Genomic DNA, 23,413 nt, shown 5'->3' on the forward strand with positions numbered 1-23,413 from the left:
CTGCACGTTTGCTGCCTGTTCAGAAGTGGCAATGGGAATTAAGAGAAATTTACTTCATAGCAGATGTAGTGAAAGTGAATCCAACACACTCAGATGCTTTGTACTGTTGGCACGCACTGCTTAATTCGGTCAGATTAACACAATGAGCAAGGCGTGCAGTCACAAATACCAAGTGTGGTGACGCTACAGTAGAGAAGGGAGTAGGACCAGACACAAGTGTGTGCTTGGAAACAGCAGGGCAGGACCATGTCACAGCAGGGTGCTGAGAGACCCTGTCAACATGTGAATACACAGCTGCAGGATGGAGGCTCTGTGGAACCTACAGAATCCACTCTTGTCTGATAATTAGCAACGGCATTTTATGAAGTCACAAGTTTTGGACACAACGATCTCTGTAAAGCAGATTGAGGGAAGTAGCTCCAAGTAAGTACTTTACGATGAATGGTTTTGGGTCGTTTCTTATTTTATTAAAACAAAAAGGACAGAGTGGGACTGTATCTTCCTCTCTTGTTTTTTTTCTACAGCCTTTTATGCTGTCCCCCTCCTTTGCCTGCCGATCAGGTCCAATCAATGTTGGCGGTACTCTCTGCATGCCAAGGCAGACATCTGTGCCGGCCAGATCCTCCAAAACCGTCAAATGAAAGCAAACAAATGCTCTCCCAGGAAATTATGTGTGTGTGCTTGTGTGTGTCTGTTTGAGATTGGCCATGGAGAGAAACTACATCACACAGGTTAGTCTCTTTTGTACCAGATGGACCACCTACATAAGACAGAGACATGTCCACCATCACCATTTACTACACTAAGAATATTTCCAGCTTACTTTCCAGCTAATAAGTCAATCGGTAATTATCACAGAAGACAAATATAAAGAAATGCATAATTAGATGCCTTTAGGAATTACTTGAATATTGATTGAATACTGGTTGTATTTTGTATTGAAGTTGTATTTCATAAGCAAAAGACTGGAAATTCTGTCTGTTGTAGGCTCTAATATATACTATGTATTTTATAATGTGTTCAAATTCAGAAGCTGATTTATAAAAAATCTATAAAAAAAAACATGAAGCATGGAAGACAACATTGAAAGCTGCTCTCTATTCAAGCTGATAACCCATCCTCCCATTCTATTCAATATTTTTTGTGAGAGTAATATTCTGTTTAGAAAAAATATTATTGTGGATGCAGTATTACATGACTAATGTAATGTAGAATGCAAAGTACAGTCCATGTCCATTACTGACCGTGTAAGGCTGTGTATTTCTAGCATCACATTATCATGTTGGAGGTGTAAGAGACTGATGGTGGTGTTATATTCTGCTGGTGTGCAGCTGCATCTCTTTAAATTACGATGACATGTGCAGGAGTGGGGAAGACTGATATGCAAGACAGAGGGAAATAAGGAGAAAATAAGGAGAAGACAGAGGGAGATGTCGGATACAGACAGCAAGTGACAAACCCTAAAAGACGGAGGAAGGTAGAGATGAAAGGAAGGGTTTGAAAATGTGATACACAATCATGAAATGAAGAGGGGAAAGCAAAGAGCGAGGCAGCGGTAAGACAGAGGTGAGGGGCACAGCTAATACCTGAGCTGAGTAACTTCAAAGCAAATGATGCTCTACTTTTTATGATATGTAAACACAAAGACACACTATCATGCATGTGCTTACAATTTAGTTCCTCTTTCCTTGGAAAACAAGGGCAGCTGCAAGTGGAGCCAGAGGAGGTGATTTGTACGTTCCTCCTCACTGCAGTATGTGCCTTTTCTTCAAATGATGAAACGTTTTTTATTGATTTATTGATGATATTGATTTTTTTTTTTTTATCATGTTCAAAAACTATCTATGCCAATCATTTTCCATCCCTACCATCCCCCTAATCCAACCTTTGTTGTCTAGACATCAATCTTTGTATTGCCCTTTTCCTTACCTGTCTATCTGTATATGACTAAAACATCCTTTGCTGTCCACTCCCTTGTCAATGTGCCAGTTCATCTGCATAATTGTTGGCATGCTCCTCACGACATGACAGTGAGTAATGAGGAACATCTGATCAAACACTTAAGGAGAAAGTGCACATTTTGCAATTACATATTAACAGATTTGCACACACAAGTGCCAGACACACTTAATATGACTTTATGAACTTGAACACCATATAGCATCCACATCATAATGTAGTGCTCCTCTGCCAGGTGCTACGATCATATGAACACCAAACTATATAAAGTCAGCCTAATGATAAACTAGTGAAAAACCACAGAGAAATCAACTTCAGCTAAAACGCAAAAAGTATATTACTATGAAACCAAACACTGACTTGTGGCAATCTTGTGACAATACAATGTTCTGCTGGGAAACCTTTGGACCTGGCATTCATGTGGATGTTACTTAGACATGTACCACCCACTGAGACCAGACAGGCACCCCCACCCCACAGCAATGACACTCCTTGATGGCAGCAGCCATCCCCTGCAGGATGCAGCCTGACACAGGCACACACACAAAAACGATTTAGGAACGACTAAAAAAAAAACTTGAAAAACAGCACAAGGTGTTGACCTGCCGTCCTATTCACTAGATCCCAAACTGATCAAGTATTTGGGGGATGCATTGGAACAAGCCTGATCCACAGAGGCCCGTCCCTTCGGCTCATAGATAGGACGCTAAGGCCCCCACTAACATCATTCTGTTGCCAGACACCACAGGACACCCTCAGAAGGACCATGTCCATTCTCTGATGAGTCACAACTGCTTTGGAGGCACAAGGGAGACCTACACAATATTAGGAAGGTGGTTATAATGTTATGCTTGATGTATCCTTTGATTATGCACACAACAAATGTGTAGTTATCTTCAACTGGCATTTTTTAAATAAAAAATTCTGCAAGGTAACTAAATCTGTCTTGATGACACCACCAAATTCTTTCCATTTTTAAGGGTACTTCACTTTATCATATGTACAGTGTAATTATATGAATTCTATTTGTTCTACCTTTGGTTTCTATGTGTACTGCATTAGTGTTTTGCCTGCTGGGTCCCTCTGTTCTGCTCTGTGATTATAAAGAACAAGTGTTAATGATGGAACAATGCTCTAATAATTGCTGCTTTCTCCTTGATGTAAAGTTCCTGGTCTGACAAGCGGTGGGTAGTCTGCTGCCCTCCACGGTCGGTGAAGACGTGCACATTCTCTGCATGTCTGTCTCTAAATGTCCTTGAGCACAGTGAGGCAGAGCTGAGGTGTGAGCTGTGCCTACTGCATCGTCACCAGCGGCACCACTGGCACACAGCCCCCCCTGCCTGTGACAAAAAACAGTGCAGGGAGACTTCACTGACAGAGATGCTCTGAACACACCTGCTTGCCCATAAATATCACATTACAATTTCATATGACAATACATTATGAAGTGAATCTTAAAACATGTTCAGAAGCACTGATTGTTTTTTAACAAGATGTTCATGTGATTCAACATTACGATCTACAGACTAAAAAGGCTAGTCTAGAGCTATTTAAAGTTATGTTATAGCTTTTCAGATGTACTGTTCATTGCACAGCTTTTTGGTGGTGGAGTATTACAAGGTAAAGATCGACTTTGTGTCTTGGCTAGGCAGTGCTCGATGTCTAATGTCCCTTGTCTCAAGGTATGACCCGTGACAAGATAATAAATATCACTTAATCAGCAGAAGCAATTTTACAATATTAGGGGAATCCCCACATACATGCATTAGATGGTAGCTAGTTTTGTAATACTGCACTAAAATAACCATGTTCACACACACACACACAAAAACCGAAAGACATATTAACTGACACTGTCTCTGAGGTGAATTGTTATGTAACAACCACACGGAGAGTCCCCTTTCAGCCACCATTACTGCTCTCTAATTGGGTTGAAACCAGCTGTCATGCTAACTAAGCGTAGCAGATAGAGTCTGACGAAAGAAAATTGTTATTTTGGTAACCAATGCAGGAGCCTGAAAATGACTGCAGCTCCAACTCGTGTCAGGGTGAGGAGAAAACAGAGAGGAAAGAAAGGACATAAATGAGAAAGAGGGACACACACACACACACCCACACTCACACAATCATGTAAAAATATACTTCTATGTGTGCTTATTCTATGTCTGCTTATTAATGGTTAGGGGCTTTTGAAGACAAGCAGTTGAGATTAAGAAGCAAAAACGTGACAGCTGGTAATGATATGCTATAGCTGCCAGATGACCAGGTTATAGGACAGAGGAGGAGACTCTGAGTGAAAAAAAGCCTTCGGGCCATATAGAGCTCTAATGAAACGTGTCTCTCAATAATATGTAATTGTGTTCCACTGTGGGCAAACCCAACACTCCCAACTTCCACCTGCTGTTTTTCGCTTTTCTGCTTCTGCAGTGCAAACTCCAGTTCTAGCTGAGTACAGATGTCACCTTTTCTCTAATCACACTGACTGTTCAATGTTCTGTCTTCTTTTCGGTGGAACAACTTTTCATGAACATTGTTTCATTCTTTGATCATTTTACAACAAATGATTATCCCGTCTTTTTTCCTGTTGCAAGGAATTCCGTGGAATTCATTGACTATTTCAATGCCTTGTTCAGTGCGTACTTAGCGACAAAATGCCATTATAATACATAAAGCTGCAGTGTCAGGTAGTGGAGGGAGCCAGATAGATGTTAGGTGTAGGCTTGCCTGGGGCAGAAATGTGAGTACACATTACCAGCCGTAACCAAATCAATGATGTCCTTTTCCCCCTGGCATACTGAAATGTAAAAAAAAAATGTATAATTTTTATAGAAAATCGTCCTAATCCAAATGTTGTCAGAACATGATGGCCTCAAAATAAATACTGCTTAATAGTGGTGAGGATACTGGTACTTAACCAATCTGTTGTCTGTAGGAGAACCTCCTGTAAATGAGGAGCAGTTTTTCTACTGATTAATTTTCCTATCAAACTAGACTGCTGTGCTGATTCCCCTGGAGCATTCTATCAATTTGTCAATCATTTAATGTACAAACTCAGGGGAGTGGAACAGAGTTAAATTATATGATAGGAGGAGTTATGTGTTTATATTTTTTCACTAATGTGACTACAATATTCTGTAATTAATTCAGATAATTTTATAGAAATAACAGGACAGAATGGTAGAATGGAATAAATAGTAGACAGTAAAGGGAGGAGCTGAAGATAATATCAGTCAGTATGATGTCCTCAGCCAAATTCACTTCTGATTGTCATTTTCAGATTGTCATTCTGAAAATGATAATTATGGGGGTATTGGGCCTCAAAGGGGCTTTAACGAACGCAATATAATTTGATAGGCCACCCATCAGAAACTATTTGTTATATTCCTTAGCAATTTGTGACATTTGGTAATATCCATGTTACCCATGACTCGTTCAAATATTCGTTTATAACGAAATACAAAACTGCAAAACCTTCCTATCAACCACAGTGGTTCAATGGGAAAAGTCCAAATTATTGAATGTGCACAACATACTAAATTAAGATGCTAAACATGACTTGCTAAATAGCAAAATGTTAGAATTATTACTAAAAGCATGCTGAACTGCTGACATTAATGATGAGCTCGAGTCCAAGTCTTGTGTCTTATAAAACCAGTGGCTGGTTGTAAATTTTTAGCATATGGCCCAGCACATTATAATTACACTAAACAGCTTTTTCCAGAAACATGCCATGAACACAACTGTACAAAAAACATAGTAACATGTGTTAGACCCTACTTTTTTTTTCTTTTTTTTTTTTTAACAGATTATAACTTTCACTCCCTTTGGAGTTCATGCACCAGTCCAGTTATCATAAGCATATGCACCTGTGGTCAAACCTAGAACGAGTCTGTTTTAATCTGTTACAACATAGATTCACTACCTTTGAAGAACAATACATCAAACCAGTGGATAACAGTGTTCCTGGGGATTTTAATAATCCGCACACAGTATGACACATTGTGTAGTCCACATGTAATATGGTTTACAGGACAGGAATGGCACAGATTCTCACACTTGCTCGGATGGGTTTCTAACCAAGAAAGGTCCCACAAAGCATAGTGAATCATCATCCTTTTAAAAGACTGAATGCTCAAAGCTTGTGTGTCATGAAGCTGACACTGTGCATTTTTGGTTTTGTAATAAAGCTCTGAAATAATAATGGCATACCTTAAGCTCTGACTACTCATATGAGCATTTCATAAACACTAATGCCACTAAAGCGAACCCTAGCATATAGACAATGGTTATGTCTTCTAGCATTATTTATATGTGGGCCAGAACCCTGACCTCAGATTACTCGTCTGTGTCTAGATTTGTAAGCCTTTGACCGTGGAATTAAAGCATGATACAAACACATGGTCAAATGACATCTGAGGTGAACAGAAGGGCTCTTAAGAACAAAGAACAGAATAGATTATAACAGAATAGAAATGAATAGTTTAGCATAGAATAGGGAACCTGTCCTGAGAACACTTGATAACACACTTCACATTTCTCACCATTTTAGTGGCACTGACAAATTCTTTGATATGTCCAACACACATGACATGAGGATGGTGGAGATTGGGAGAGACACACTACTCTCCTAAATCTCACAGAAATAAACTCTTGTGGTAGAACTACAGCACATAAAACAAACATTGTTGACTATCTACAGCAAGCTGCCATCTGAATTTGACATTACACAATTTAAACTCAGATGAGTTAGAAAGCAAGTGAATAAAGCCATTAATCCTACCAGTTAATTTGTGCCAGCTCTGCCATTGTTTCAATCTAATGCGGGCTTGATCTGATCTGAATCCCAAGTCATATAAAACAAACTGTTTCCAGAATTACAAATCAGATCACATTTGAATGGTCTGCCTTGTGTTCAGTAACACCAGAGGGACTGTTACTTAATCAGCAATAATTGATTTTTATGTTTTTTGTCATTCTTGAATGATATCAGATCAACTGACAGAAAAGTATTTCTCCTCATTTCTGTGTACAACAAATCTACATATGATTTTTTTTTGTCTGCTGTGTTTCCCACTTGGATTTAAATAAACCTCCCCACACGTCTGCGTGTTCTCTCTTTGAACTTCTCCTTTGCCTCCTGTGCGCCTGCCTGCTTCTTTGCCTGCCAGGGGTTCATTATATAACGTCTTCCTACAGGGGGACATTTGGAGTCTGTTAGGAGCCTATGCTGGTGCCTATGGTGGGGGTCGACAAGTGCAAGTGAGGAATTGGTATCTGTAAGCCGTCTCTCTGATGTTGCCACCATGAATGCAGCACTAACATCTACCGCAACAACCAGCAAAACATCTGGATGTGGTGATGCATCTGTGGCATTGTTTTCATAGAAGAGTCATCCGTTCAGGCACAGGAAGAAAAGGACTTGTGTTCCAGGTTTTACCGAAAAATGGGACAACAGGCATAAGGCCTAGAAAGATAGACTAGAAATAGAAAAAGACAGCTTTGAATTCAGCTGTCTACATGAAGATAAGGAGGAACTGAAATGGTGTAATATTGGCTGCAGTACGCATGCAGCAGAGCACATCTATCTAACTGTTAATAGAACAAAAGAACAGGCTTACAAAAGCTTCACTGGTAGCCATTTTAGTCCACAGGAACCCATTTATCCCATGAATTAGCACCAGCTGCACTCTGTTATTTCTCAGATGTTTCAACCTAGAACTGAACAAGCATATTACAATGTGGCACATAGTTGGCTTGTTTTGATTAAATATCAAGATCATATTTTATTCAATCTGAGGACTGAAAAACAGCAAAACCTAATTGTATTGTCTTTGTTCCTGGTAAGCTGTACATGATTAGGCCCACTTCTTATTTAGTAAGCAAGAACACACTGCTCATGCTTCCAACATACATGAACATGGTGTGTGCATATGCTCATGCACACACACCCACACACACATACACTTCCTTCTGCAAGGTCACAGAGACAGAAAGAAAAAAAGGCTGCTGTGGCTGTCTCCTTGCTCCAGATGAGCCTGTAGAAATCATGGGGGAGTTATTGGTCTAATTAAATTCAACACATGAAGGCTAAGTGTGCTAGAGGGAGACTAAAGACAGAGAGGACAGAAGAGGAAAGGAGAGGACATACAGAAACAATTTAATGAAAGAAAGTTAATGTAACAACTATCCTTTGAATGTAGCTTCCTCATAGCCTGTAACATGAAGGTAATTCTGCTAAATACAGTGTTTCAAATTTAAATTTAAATGATCCTATCATGTTGTGATGCATTACTAAATATGACTGAACATTAAACTGACCAGAATTTATTGCCTATTATCTACCGTTTTATCAGAAAAATCAGCAGCTTGTGGTAATTTAATATATATATAGTTATCCAGTTACATCCGAGGCCAAAATAAGTGACAAGTACAGGTAACGGCAACAAATTTCACATCCCTTAATGAGTTTAGCTCACTATCTTTTGCAAGTATATACTATTACTACTACTATAATTCAAAAATCCAGTTTAGATCGTAGTCATCTCTTGCTGTGCAGCAAGGCGGAAATACTATTAAATACTGTATTACTTAAGCTAGCATAATAAATTTCCCACAACCAGTGGCTAAAGTCTGAAAATTAAATGAATATAAAATGTTGACTGAAACTGACTTTTTGACATATTTAACTCTGCAGATGAAAGTTAGACCCAAATGATCTACTTGCTAAGTCATATTCACAAGATAATTTGCTTTAAAAACTGAATATTGATTTACAATACATAAAAAGTTTAACTGTGACATTGTTACAGTGCTACAGTGCAATTGTTGCTACTCTGTTGAACCGAAAAAACAAAACAAAAACACTTTCATAGACATATCTTTACTCAGAAAGAAGCAGAATTACTATTAGTATAACATTAGTTAATCTTGGTCATTTTAAAATCCATGGCAAGTAGATAAAATAAAATGGCATCACCTGAATGATTTCAACACAGGTATTTGCTAATAAAAATAATGAGGAGAGTTAGAGAATTAAATAAGTGATACGTTAGAATTGGTCTCCAGCTATTGTACCGAACTGGACCAAGTTCCAAAGTGATTCATAAGTGCACATCCACACATCATAAATATAGTTAAACAAAAGATCTTCATCTTTAACACAGCTACAACATAAGAAAAAGTCCTCACTCGCTTTATGAGAAATGATCCCTGCAAGTCAGCACAACAAATATATAATTACAAGTGAAGAATAAAAACAGACAAGAGCAGCCAGTCATTGTCGACAGACATATACTTTGGAGTGTAAGAGTCTGACGTAATGGGTGACTGGAACACCCATAACCTGGATAAACTTCTAGAAAAGCACTGGACTCAGTAATGTGTAATTACTCTCAAAGCAAGTAGGTGCCAATGTCAAGTGGCTCCCTTCAAGTGCTTAGATTCTGCCTTTCAACCCACCTGACAACACTTGCTACTTGAGGTTAATTTTACAAGATTCTCCCAACATCCAAAGTATTTGACTGTAAAATGTATTCAGTTGGGAAAAAAAAAACAGTTAGCGCTTCCTTTTTGTCATAAGATAAACCTGAAGGTGATAGTTGTTAAATTTGTGCAATGAAACTTAAAGCATCATGGCATTTATATACTGTACATATAGAACAATACATCTGACATTGGTCCAGCCCACAATTTGTCTTCATTCATTCACACTTTCCTGACCTTTACCATCATTTATTCTTAATTCTTTAAGCCTTTACTGCCTTATTAAAATTTTCAATTTACATGTCAGCCTTGTCCCTCTCAACTACATAAACTCACCCCTCTCACCCTGCCCACTTCTTCCGTACTCTCTTCAGTAAGAATGTGTCCATTGGTAGAAAAGCTTACAAAATCCATAAAATTGACAATAAAGTTACCAGACATCATCAATCATTTCCTCTCATTTATTACCAACCAGTCAAGAAGAATAAAATACATCCTTACAGTGCATGTCCTTGTCTTAAACCTCCTATTGAAGATTTTTTTTTGTGGTGCAATGACTGTCAGGTCTTCTTTACCACAGTGTTTGTCGCTATGCAACATAGAGGTGATGATGACACAGCAAAAATGAATGCACTGCACCGCTTCTGACTACATGAAATATGAAAGAGACAAGGATTGTATGTATTTTTTTTCTATATTTTGTTGTTAGTGCTAGTTAAATCATTTGATATGACATATGATTTCCAAACTGCAAGTGAAGGACTGGTAAAAGGTCATTATACAGTATTTTAAGGTTTATCCTGAACTGATGTAGAATTGGGAATTTCATATGGTGACCTAACTTTGTCTTTTTATAGTGAATGTTGGTATCCTATACAGTCAAGAGAGGCTGCTTATAAAAAGGCATAGAGCCAGTACATGCAATTTTCACTGCCTTTAGCAGCAAACATTATGTCTTTCCTTCCCTTTTTAACCTGTTCTTCGTCACATTATTGTTTTGTATGATCAACAGTGGAACATAACGAGGAAGTGAGGGGGAGAGTCATACAGACAGAGAATTGGGCCAAAAGATGACTGGCACTCTGTTTCTTAGCAGTCTTGGTGCAGTGAAGCTGATGGTTGAGGTCACGCAGTCATCTCAGCCCCACTAGAGACACAATCAATTTCCTATGACAGCCTGTCTAAGAGTGTGACTGAATGACTAAACAACTGACTTGTAGACTGAATGAATGCATGAACAAGTCGGTGGCTGAGCAAATGGCCGACTGGTTGTTTGACTCCCGAGCCAATCGCCAATCCTCCAAATGCATTTTTTCATTACTGTACACACTGACTAACTGAATGTCAACTAATGTGAATGACAAGTTGGCCAAGCAGACAACAAGCCATTGACCCTGTCATTCAGCTGCAATGACAGTTGGTCATGTAATCAGGCAAGCAAGAATATTTTCAACTACCCAGCCACTGAAATTACAAATTCATTGGCCACTGTCTATGATCAGCCATGGAGTCAGCCAGCCAGACAAGAAAAGCTGACAGCAAACAGATCAAGGAGGAGGGGTGATAATGTTCCCTATGAATTCAGTCGCCATGCCAAAGAGTCAGTTGGCTAATGCAGTGAAGACAGCAAACACACATGATCAGCCACGGCAGCAAAACCTGCTGCTACGCCAGAACCAGTCAGTAAGTGTGACAGAGAAGAGAGACTGCAGACATCACGCTGCCAACAGATGGCCTGAGAGAAGAGGTGTGCAATAAAATATCTTCATCTAGAGAAGACAAGGAGGTTTGATTTCTCCTAAAAGTCAAAGATCCACATGGACCAACACATCTCGCATCACATATCTGCGCATTTAGACAAAACCCAGCTGCCACGTATATCATCGATATGTAGATGATTGTGCACACAGATCAAACTGATTGCTCAACATGACCCCTCATCTATCCTCGCCTTCTCTTACACATCACCTGCTGCTAAACCCAGGTGGATACCATTACAGGGCTACAGTACTGTGCATGTACTACATAACCATAAACCATAGACACACATGGAACAACGTGTACAATTCACAGACATGCAGGTGATTTATACCAACAGAATCAACAGCAACAGCCACTAATTAATCCATCAGCCACGGAGAATCTGTTCATTCATTTACATTTTACACGAGGACAGCGTATACTTACATAGCAGAACGGTTGTCGCAGGCATCACCGAGACGTGACAATCCTCCTGCCTAAAAATGATTTTGCTACGGCACATGCAGCTGAGAACTAGCATATGTGTATGTGCATGTGTGTGTGAGTGAGTGTAGGTGTGCGTGTGTGTGTGGAGGCTCGCTAAGCTGCACTCTCACTGCTACTGCCTCAGCTGGGGCTGTCTCAATGCACAGCCTGTACCATGTCGGCAGGCAGCAGGGGTGGGCATGAGTATCTGTGTGTCTGTGTGTGTGTGTGTGTGTGTGTGTGTGTGTGAACAGTGCTGCATCGCAGTGAGCCTGCTCCTCAGCTTTTCTCAGCTTTCTTTGATAGAGGGATCAAGATTTACAGATTGGAAGATAAATTGATGGAAAGACTGATGAGAATACAGAGAAGAAAGGTCAGAGCATGGAAAAGTTAAGTCAGAAGGAAACAGATATGACAGTAGATTTGTTTCTTTACATCTCTTTATCTTTGGCTCACTGTTAATTTGACATTTTGCCTCCAGAGCAGAGAAGGAGGTCCAGTGCAGACACACATGCAACCTAATTTTTGAAATGCAGAAATGACTGAGGAAGTGTGATGGAAAAGAAAGGAAGGATAGATGGCTAGAGAGAATATATAAATAATGTGGGAAACGAGGTAAAGCGGAAAATAATCACCTGAGAGGATAGAAATGAGAGGGCGACTGAAGAAAACCTGAAAGATGTAGAGGTGAAGAACTGAGTGAAAATGAAGAAGAGGGTGAGGAGGCAGGGTTAACTTTCAAGGACATGCATCGCTGTCAGGCTAATCCTGGTATATCGCAGACCAGGTTTCCCATAAAAACTTGCATTCAGACCACACTGGACGCGATAACTACAGGATATAATGCCATCACGTGCCAATGAATGTGTGTGTGTGTGGCTCATCCACCGCTAACACACATATACACACAAATATACCTGTTCTGCCCTAACCAGCCATCTGGCTATCCAGCAAGCCAGCGCCACGACAGTACAGGATAACAGCTTTGTGTCATGTTGCCGTCACGTCACTATCTCATATCTCATCCTGTCACAGCTAGCAGGGAGAAAAGGGAAGAAGGAGAGGAGCAGAGGCCTCACTGTGACAAAAGCTAGTGCTCTCTCTAACTTATTTGTCTTTTCTTATTGTTTTGCCCATTTTTTTCTGTGCGTAAATATGTAAATATCAGAAGTCAGACAACATCAGCGTCGCTAGCATGATTCCCCACTTCAGAATATTCTTACAGCAGATACAATACACAGAATGCAATGATGCACCTACAGTATTATCAAGACCTCAGTTTTGACTCTGTGCTATACCATTGCACAATTGTTCCACTTGAGAAGGAGTGCTTTCAACAGTTATACGATAAGTTCTGAGTGAGAAAATTAAGCATTCAGCACACTGTTTGCAATATATAGTACAAAGGGTGGCTACTGTGTGGCACACTGTTAATTCCAACAACGGCAAATTCCCTTTGTGGATAAGTTTGATCTAACTCCCCATGTCCTTTACAGCTAAAGTGTGTGTTAGTTTTTTTAATTAACAGATGGTAGCTTACCTGCTGTTGATGCCGTTTTCTCCAAGTCCTCATAGGGTTAAAAAAGGATTGGACAGTATTAATAGTATAGTGCAAAGTACACTAGTGTGAATCTGCCCTGCAGTTCGGATTTTGACTCTACTATGCTAAGCAGTCAAGCTGTCACAGATCTAAAGCAGCAATAATCTAACTACACCTGTGGGAGTCTGAAATGCACTAAATGGTGTGCAGTCTGCCGTAAAGAACAAGATGATTTGTAACTTTGTCCGGATCCGCCTGCGCAGGAAAAACCGAAAATGTGAGAGCTCCTACTGCTTTCGTTGCTTTCACATGGCAAAGAACAGGAGAAACAGCTACAGACAGCAAACACAAGAGGACAAATAATGCCTAAGGACGGGTGGCAAACGTCAAGTGACTTGTCAAACAGTGTGTGAATTTGGTGCGTATCTTTCAGCACATGTTCCTAAAACAGCTATGATATATAAAATATAGTTAAAAGTACAAAAATACCTGACATGCAGTTGACACCAGTCCACGAAATTATACTGTCATATGAATGTAAAACATAACGCCCAGTCCCAAGTTACATATGTATAAATCAACTCTGAGAAAACCTACAGCAGGTTGAGAAATGCAGAATGGAATAGAATAGAAGGTAGGTAGGTAGGTAGGTAGGTAGAGATTAACCAAAGGCTATTTGCTCTGTACCGGCGGGGTTCAGTTGTCAGTTGAGGCAGACACAACAGACATGGAGCAGGTAGACAAAAATAAGATCGCAAAAAAAAAATATATATATATAAAAAATTTAGAAATTAACCCCTCCAAAAAATAGGCAAAGGTCCTGGCCACTATGACTGCAACAGTGCAAAGAGTGTCTGACAACTGACTAGTAAAACTGCTGGAATATATACATATATCTATATATATACTACAGGTGTAATGAGGGAGGAAACAAGTCTACAGGTAGGTGGAGAGATCAGGTGTATGGGGAGTGGTTGGTGCTGACAGGTAACAGGCACAATGAAAATGGAATAGAATAGAATAGAATAGAATTTCACAAACCCAAAGGCACAAAAAAAAACCTTTGCAGTAGTGTGTGACTGCATAAATTTACAATGATTTTGATTAGTTTCATTATAGCTATTAAGTTTAGGGAAGAAGTCTATGGTGGAGTGTAGAGAGAGAGAGGAGGGGAGAGAGAGAGTCAGAGCAGTGATGGGGATCAGAAACAGGCCCTGAATATCAATGCAGCATGTCTAAGAAAATTCAGGGCTGCAGTGCACCAAAACCTGGGAACCTGGGAGACAGAGCACAGTAGCATCACAGGTGGCTAGACCTGGAGTTACCAGTCCTGCACAGCCAATCCCTCCATTCATGAGATTTCCCTTACACTAAATTTCATGTGTAAAATTGCTGAGGTCTAGATTTAAATAGAGATATTTGTGAAGTCCGATTCGGAGAGAGATACTGCTGTACATCCTTCTTGCTAAAGAAATGCTATACACCTTTAATAAAAACTAGCACTTGCCTCATTACTATGAGTCAGTTTCTCTCCACTCAGATATTGCAGGTAGGACAATTTTAAATAGATGCTGCAGGCACATCCTAAAGCAAACACAGACGTATTTAACTAAAGAGGAACTGATGTCATGCATCTTAATTATGTGACAGTCACTCAGGAAGCCTATTAGACACATTAGTATTGGTGCCCTATAAATGACCCCTTTCCTCCCATCCATAAAGATCCATCTCCTTTCAGAAGAGATCTGTTAACCCATAAGGTGCCATGTTTACCATGGGTCAATGAGACATACCATCATCTCATCACTAGCCACCAGCCAATAACCATTGGCCTTATTAATTGCAGAAGCCTTAGCCCATCTCCTGAGTGCTGTCGTAAAACTGGACCATGCACTGTGTCTGTGTGTGGGCACGCACACAAGCAAGCAGTTACTGAGATGACTCCCACAGGTCTCTAACCTTTCCCTAAAAGAGGTCACCATCATGCACGCCCCCTCTTACCTAATACGCTACTCACATGCTGCATATCTATATTTTATTGTAGCAATATTATGAAGCACCAAAACACATTGCCGATTCTACAACAGTACGTAAAGAGTTAGTAGCATTTAACAATATAATAGATTTAAAGATAACAATCCCAATCGAAATGCTATTTTTGAAATAGGATAGAATCAATATCATTTTTGTTGTAGCCATAAAATTCAGTAACTTATCTTCCACTGAGCCATTCAATTTAGCAATATGAGTTCCCACTACCAACCCATCAGGATATAAATTTACCCATATGTGATTTATTGCACCTGCACTATGTATATCACTAATTTAATTTTATTAAATTTTTATCTCCAGCATACATGATGACATGAGACTGATTTGCGCCCCTCAGTCAGCAATTCTCAACTGTGCCTTCCTTTCAACTATAAGCTGCACAGAAAGTAAATAAAACAAATAAATACAATGCTAAATAGCCTACGTATATTTATTGTTCACCAAAGTTTATTTAATCTACAACAAAAGGCTTTAACCACAGAATGTACCATCGTACTCCACATCAATTTCACCAGCTAATTTCTGGATTAGTACTGTAACTAATTATTTCATTATGGATTAATCTGTCAATTCTCAAAGTGTCCCAGGGGAGGTCTTCAGTTTACTGATTACTTTGTCCAACCAGTCCCAAACGTAAAATATATTTAAGTTATTATTGTAAATGACAAATAAAAGCAGCAAACAAGCATATTAGATTTGAACTTTCAGTTGGCAATACAATTATTTTAATTGACTTTTACGTAATATGTCATTGTGAAGAGACTTTAGGATAACGATATAGGCTTGCTTGGATATACCTCTGTTGATAAATAAATGTAGCTAGCACCATCCCACACAGTATGTATGAGTCCAGTTGGGTACATTAGTTTGATGCATATGTACTATGTAGAGTTGGGTACATGGGGTTTTAAACAGAGAAAAAATGTTGTTCAATTCTGTGACTCATACAATCCCAAACAGCATTAACAGGCAATGCTATGAGGACCTCATCATCTTGTCCCATTTTCCTCTCTTATACCTCTCTCTCCACTGCTATTTCACTTTTCTCTCCTCTCAGTCCTTGTTCCAAGAGTGATGGAGAGCTTCATCTAACTCCCCAAGGACAGCCATAAGCCATAAGACTAATGGAAACACACACACAAGCCTGATGAAAAACTGAAGACACCTACATCCGCATACACACACCCACACACAAAGCCAGCAGACAAGAAGACTTTGTCCGGGGGTTGGGGTGAACTCAGTCAAATTTCCTTAAGCGAAGCTTTGTGCATACCAAAAACAGAGGCAAGGTTAAACAGAGAAGAAGCGGTCATTACACAATGACAGACAGCGCAGGCAGCACATAAAACTCCAGCAAACACTCACTGTACCTTTTTAGACTGAACCTGTATCCTTGGTGTCAAATACAGGAATTTTGCCAGGATGATAAATTTAGAAGGTGCCCCTTTGTGGGGACCAGCAATCTGCTACTCTTGTCATGTAAGGACAACGTACCTGGTCCCTATACTGGACCATCTTTCCCTATATTTTTGTAAAAACCTTTACACAGAGAAGTCGGCTGAGAAAGCAGAATTGGGGTTATATTGAATAATTATATCACACCAAGATTACAAAATACTCGCTAAGTAACATGCTGCATATAAAACATGTGCAAAGTCCAGTCATTTTACATTTTATCTTGTTAGAACGATGTCGATCATCATTCAACTAATCACATTTGATTGACCATTGTTTTACATATTTATGTTTGCTTGGGCCATTTTAGCACACATGATGCGGAAGGTGGGATAGATTTGTATCACAGACTAAATTCAGCCCTCGTAAAGCTAACGTAGCTACAACATAAATAAAAAATGACATAAGCTTACTCCACACATTCTGCAGAAAACATTTTAAGAGCCATTATGTTCTTTGCGAACTGTGAAGAGAAGCTGGTAGCTTATAGTATGTGGCTTTCAATGTAAGTAAAAATACTGAAATATGAATGAATTACCAAATGGTCAACTTTTATCATCCACCAACAAATGTAAACATTGGGGTTTTAAAATGTTGTAAAGTGTGTGTGGGGAGAAGTAATTATGGGGATGGAATACTAAGGCTCACCGCTGAGATATCTGCATCAAACAGAGCTTTTACTTTTCCTCCTCACCACACTGGTAACTGACTTCTTGTTTGCACACAGAGGTTGTAATTAGCTATCATTTTACTTAAGCTTGGCGTTTAGAAGTCTAATTTATGTACTGGTGTTTTTTCAATTCTTAAGAAAATATAAAGGACACAGATTTTCTCTTGTGTTTTTGGACTGATGACATGTCATGTTAAATGAATTAATAAATAACAATGAACTTGCTTCCAATTAGTTTGGACATTATAGCACAGTAATTCCTGGCATATAAAATCTGCAGTTTTTTCAAAATCAAACAGGAAGATTACATTTTTCTGGTCATCCATGCATGTACAGTTTGTTTAGATGTCTAAAATCAATCCCCTAATCCTTGCCAATCTACGGCTGTGATGGGCACATCCTTAAACGCAAAGAAGATTTAACAAATAAACTACACATATACTCTTGTGAGTATCTCTGGCCTGGAGTGGTGTGTTTCCCGTGGAGCTCTATACTACATCTGTTGTCGTGGTCTCATCAGCCTGCCTAGTCTTCATGGAATCCTGCAGTTATCCACTCCTACCTGAATGAACAATTCTCCAACCTGCCTATGATTCCTCTTACATTTTCAAACTGTCATGTAACATCATCAGTTTGTATCATAAGATTCCACATGTACACTTTAGTCAGATATGTGTATCTATGACAGATGTATGTTTATCTTGCTGTTCTCTTCTCTTCTCTCTTTGCTGTTCTCTTCTCTCTTTCTTCTGTCTGTACCCGGCTGGCCTTAGGCAGATGGGTCCCTCCATATGAGCTGGGTTCTGCTCGAGGTTTCTTCCTGTTAAAAGGGAGTTTTTCCTTGCCACCGTTGCCTTCAGGCTTGCTCTGGGGGTTTCAGGCCGGGTTTTTGTAAAGCGTCTTGAGACGATTTGTATTGTTATTGACGCTATATAAATAAAATTGAATTGAATTGTTGTTCTGGTAATGCAGCTGAACAACCTGCTTCTGAAACCTGTTCAGTTGAAAGGGCATTCAGTGAAGTGAAAATGAGAAAACTAGATGTCCAAAGCCATTAATCTACCCAGGCTTTCTAGTTTCTCCTCTCGACACATACAGTACAGCCCCTCCTAAATAGCCATATATTCAGTTCTTGTTCCCCCATTTCCAGGGGAAATTAATGCCTGGCTGAGGAGAGGTGTGAGGATTAAGCTGTGCCAAAAGATTAATCAGTCTTGCATGTCGGCGGACAATTCCAGATAGTGTATAAAAAGACAGGAAGGTTGCAGCAGGTTTTTACAAAGGGCTGTCACTTTGGTTGGCGGCAAGTAAAGGCTATTAAGCATATACGGTATGAGTAAATAATTTTATCAAAGGAAAGATACACTGTGCTAAAAAGTGTTTACACGTTGACTTTCTTCGTTGCAAATGTCACAGAGACAGGACACAACACACTTGGAGACTCTGGACATAAATTGTAATGCTACACAAGCTTGACAGCAAGGCAGTTTGAAAAAGTACGTTTAGTACAGACAAGGCATGACACTTTAGAATTACACCAACCTTGTTGTCCAATACAATTATTGGGACAACCCACTGTTCTCACTATCCATGAATAAACATGATTGCGCTTTAACACTTCAAACGCCATCTAAAATTGTTTTTTTTAAAAGTGATGGGGACTTTTCAAGGACCATGATTTTTTGTTTTCTTTGCCTCTTTCTTTTTTTTCTTTTCACTGTCACTTAATCAGAGCCAAGTAGTTCAATGAACGATTGCCAGCCCGCTCTAAGGCGGGACAAGATGGCAGAAGGGAAGAGGAATAGGATTTAAGAGGAAGAGGCAAATATGGAAGATCGACTCTGACCTTGAATGTGAAAGCAGCTGGAGACAGACTATCTGACCTCTTGGAGAAGGCAGTCCAACACATCCGCTAGCCTTTCTAAAACAGTTAGAAATGTTGGAGAATACAGTATTGTCAGTGTGTCTACAGTCAGGGCCTGTCCGTGTGTTAGTGGAATATTTCCACAACATATCAGCCTTCTAAATGATCAAAGGTTCACTGAATTAAACTGAACTAGTTCAAAATTGTTATAAACGAGGAACAATAAATTACTAGAAGATATTTTTCTGACATATATACTGTATACTGACACTTAAAAGTATTTGCACCCAATCAAACAAATGAAACAGAAATATACTTTTATGTTTGTTTATTCAAGAAAATTTGTCATTTGTACAAATCTGTGAGATGCAAAAGTAAGTGAATCCTTGTTTTAAGAATCTGGTGTAAACCTTGTGCTGCAATAATGGCAACTAAACGTTTCCTGAAACTGTTGATCGGTCGTCTACAGCACCTTGGGTGTATTTTAGATCAATCCTCAGTCTAGTACCGCTTCAGTTCTGAGACATTAGTCGGTTTCCTTACATGAAACACTCACTTCAGGTGCTTGCAGGCATAGGCCTCTGATATTAGGCAGACAATTCTACTTTGGTCTCATCTGTCCACAAAACATCCTCCCAATAGTTTTCTGGCTTGTCTACATGATGCTGCAAAACTGCAGACAGGCAGAAATGTTCTTTGCTGATGTATAGCTTTAGTTATATTTCTCTCACTCATGTTCCATTGTGTTAAACTGTTCTGTTCTGTTGAGGTCAGTAGGGAGAGACTTCCTGAACTAGTCAGAGGAGGGAAAATGAGTGCCTCTGAACATGTGCCATATCAGTCAATATTGTCAGAAAGGGCTGTCAATTTGGCTGTTGGCAAGGAACATCCATTAAGCTAATATGAGTGAGAGCAAAGAACTTAATTATCGGAAAGATAAACCTTGTGCTACGAAAATGTAATATACTCAAATCAAAACAAACACTGGCCCAGGGTAAAACTATACCGCCTTTCTAAAATTATACTCTATTAGTTGATGAATCGTAAGAAAATCTTTCATAAAGCCTGTGACGATTCAATCCCTAAACAAACAGTACACCCACATGCCCTAAAAAATTTTCTGAGAGGAGAGAAAACTCCCTAGAGAGATCACTGAAGAAAGATCACTGAAGTCCACAATCTTCCCTTTAAGTGTTGATTCTACAGTATGTATTGTAGAATCAAATGCCACTTCATAGATAGATAGATAAAGATAGGATAGATAAACACATGCCAAGAAATTAACAATGCCACAAAACTATACTAACTCTAATTATGACACTGTATAGGATATACTGTATGGCTGAAGTGTGACTAAAACTACTTTTAAATAGTGTTTCTGTCTGTTCGCTGACCATGTGAGAAAGAGAGTTAATAATACACATTACTCTTTACAGAAATAATTACAGCAGAAGAACACGCAGGAAAGTGTGTGAGAAGTCATGCAGTGTGATTCTGATTATTTTTGCTATTTTTTTCTCTTCAGTGACACTAATGAACAGTAAAAAGGTGGCAATACGAGGGGGACATACAGAATGAGGATGGTGATGATCTTTAGCAAGGAGAAAAGATGTTTAACTGAATTCTGTTCTGACTTCTGGCACCATTGAAAACACACACACACCATGCACATGCAAGTCCTGCTGGGTAACCACTCTACAGCGTCATTAATACCTCTTCTTACTGCAGCTAGTCCTGCAGCTTTACAGGGGAAAATATAACTTTAATTAGCAATAAGTATTGTAATTATCGTTTAAACACAGTGTTTCCGTTACTTCTGTTACAGTACAGTCTCTTGCTGTCCTCTTCCCCTTGGTTTGTCTGTATGTGTATCTATGTTTAAATGTATTTTGTTAACAAGATGATTGAACTTATTTCTCCCTGAGCGTTTGGATAAATATAAGAAACATTTACAGTACAGTACAGAACTTTTTGTATTCCAAGTCTGTTTAAATACAGGCTTAAAGACGTATTTACACAGACTATCCAACATTTCCATCAGTTACAGCATTTGCTTTAACTGTGTTGATTCAGCTTTGAAATATTACAGTTTTTAATAGTGCAAAGTTTTACTCGTTCCAAAACTAGGAAAGACACTATGGGTCTGATGGTTAAAAATTATACTGATTTCTTCAGAATTACAATTTTGTCAGGTTACATGAGGATTTTGGGGTATGTACAGGACGTCGAGTGTATCTCTCTTTCCAGTTTTACTGTTCTTGTGCTTGACACATTCCACTGGTGAAAGATTTCTTGCCCTCAAAAAGTTCTTGTTGCTATGCAACTGATCTGCCTGGCACTGAGAATAATGCAAGCTCACACACACGCACACACACCAAGCAGCTCTTAGCCTACATCCTGTGCTTGTTAAAAAAGATTGGGCTATTAAGCTAGTATGAACAAAACATATTTAATCTGTATTGTTTTTTGACTAAAGAAGCCTTTTGTATTGCAGCTATTTTTCTTTCCTCTTGCCAAGTCACCAAGGACTTGCTTTCTTCTGGTTTCTTTTTGGGGTTTTTTATTCACATGTTTTAATCTGACTTTTAGACATGTTGAAAAAAAAAAGATCAAAATATATATATTAAATATGAGTCACAGCAAAATGGAATTTGCAAATTTGGTATTTCCTTTTCCAAACTAAATGTGGAATACTTCAACAACTACTTTGCTAGAAAGGATAAAAACCACAAGTGTTCACACTTGTGAAGTTGTGCTTGAATTAACAGCTAAATTGCAGGTAAAATTAAATTTTGTAGGGGGAAATGTCAGTGTTTCAATCGAACCTTTGCTGTGTGTCTTTCTTTCACTGCTTTTTCTGTCTCCACTACTGCTGTCAAATAAAGGCACAATACTAAACAACAGTTTGAAAAATCCAATATGTAACAATTAACTGTATAATAATATAATAATAACTTTAAAAATAAACATCAAGCTTCACTGCTAATCCATCAAGTTAAACCCAGCACAACAACTGAGTTTAAATGCACCCATGCGTAACTAAAACCATGCTTATCATTGGTCCTTATGGTCACTTACAGAGGTCATAACAGTCTGAAGCTGAGCGGCAGAGCGACACAGAGAAAGACAGGGACAGCGAGAATGAAAGAGAAACTAATCTAGAAGCCACCTTCAAGGAGGTAGTAAGAAAAGAGTCTCAGGGCCCGTCCACACGTACGAAAACGATCTTTTCCCTCTCCGTTTTCGATCATCGTTTCAAGAAATATCCGCGTCCACACGGATCCGTTTCAGCACGACCGAAAACGCTACTTCCTATTCCAGGCCTATAAGTGGCGCTGTTTCGGTTTCAGAAATTCACCAAAAATGGAGAGGAAGATGCGGAGCATGCGCATACAGCTTGAGCGCTGTTTACAAATCGGCTTTTTTGCTCAGCGTGGTGGCACAGGAGCATGATATTTTGCCCTAGTAACCCTAATAGGCTCAATATCGTCTCCAGCATGAAAACTAGCATGTAGTCCGCCATTGTTGTTGATGTTGTTACGAGACGTCTCGCGGGATGTGGAAGGCTGCTCGGGAGTGTGGCAATGACGTCATCGTTTTCCCCGTATTCGCCGTCCACATGAAAACGCAAGAGCTGCGTTTTCGAATTTCTCCACCCTGGGACCCGTTTTCAGAAAAGTGCGTTTTAGGGCAATGCGTTTACAGGATACGTGTGGACGAAAGGCCAAAACGATGAAAAACTTATGCGTTTTGGCGTTTTTGCGTTTCCCGGTGGACGGGCCCTCAATCCTTTTAGGTAATAATATTTATTGCTGTCATTAGCCTATTCCAGCTGAAGTCCTTGGGATGACACTTGAATGCTTACACATGGCTTCAGACTAAGACTAAAACAGACTGTCCCAGATATACATTCTTAACACAATCTACATTTCAGTGAAGTTTGCCAGTTTAAAAAAAAAAAAAAAAGTCCCCATACACTGTTATTTTAATAATGCAATACATTATCAGTTAAAAGCAAGCGGCAACCTCTGGGTCTGAGCAATGTAGCCCATACGGAAGTGCAAAAAACTGCAGTTCATCGAGTGGCTGCTTGAGGCTGGCTTCAAAAGGGAGCAAATCCCCATATACCGCCATGTTAAAATGCCCAACTTTGCAGCAATATTAA

The sequence above is a fragment of the Chelon labrosus genome (genome assembly GCF_963514085.1).
Source record: "Chelon labrosus genome assembly, chromosome: 4".
Lineage (NCBI taxonomy): Eukaryota > Metazoa > Chordata > Actinopteri > Mugiliformes > Mugilidae > Chelon > Chelon labrosus.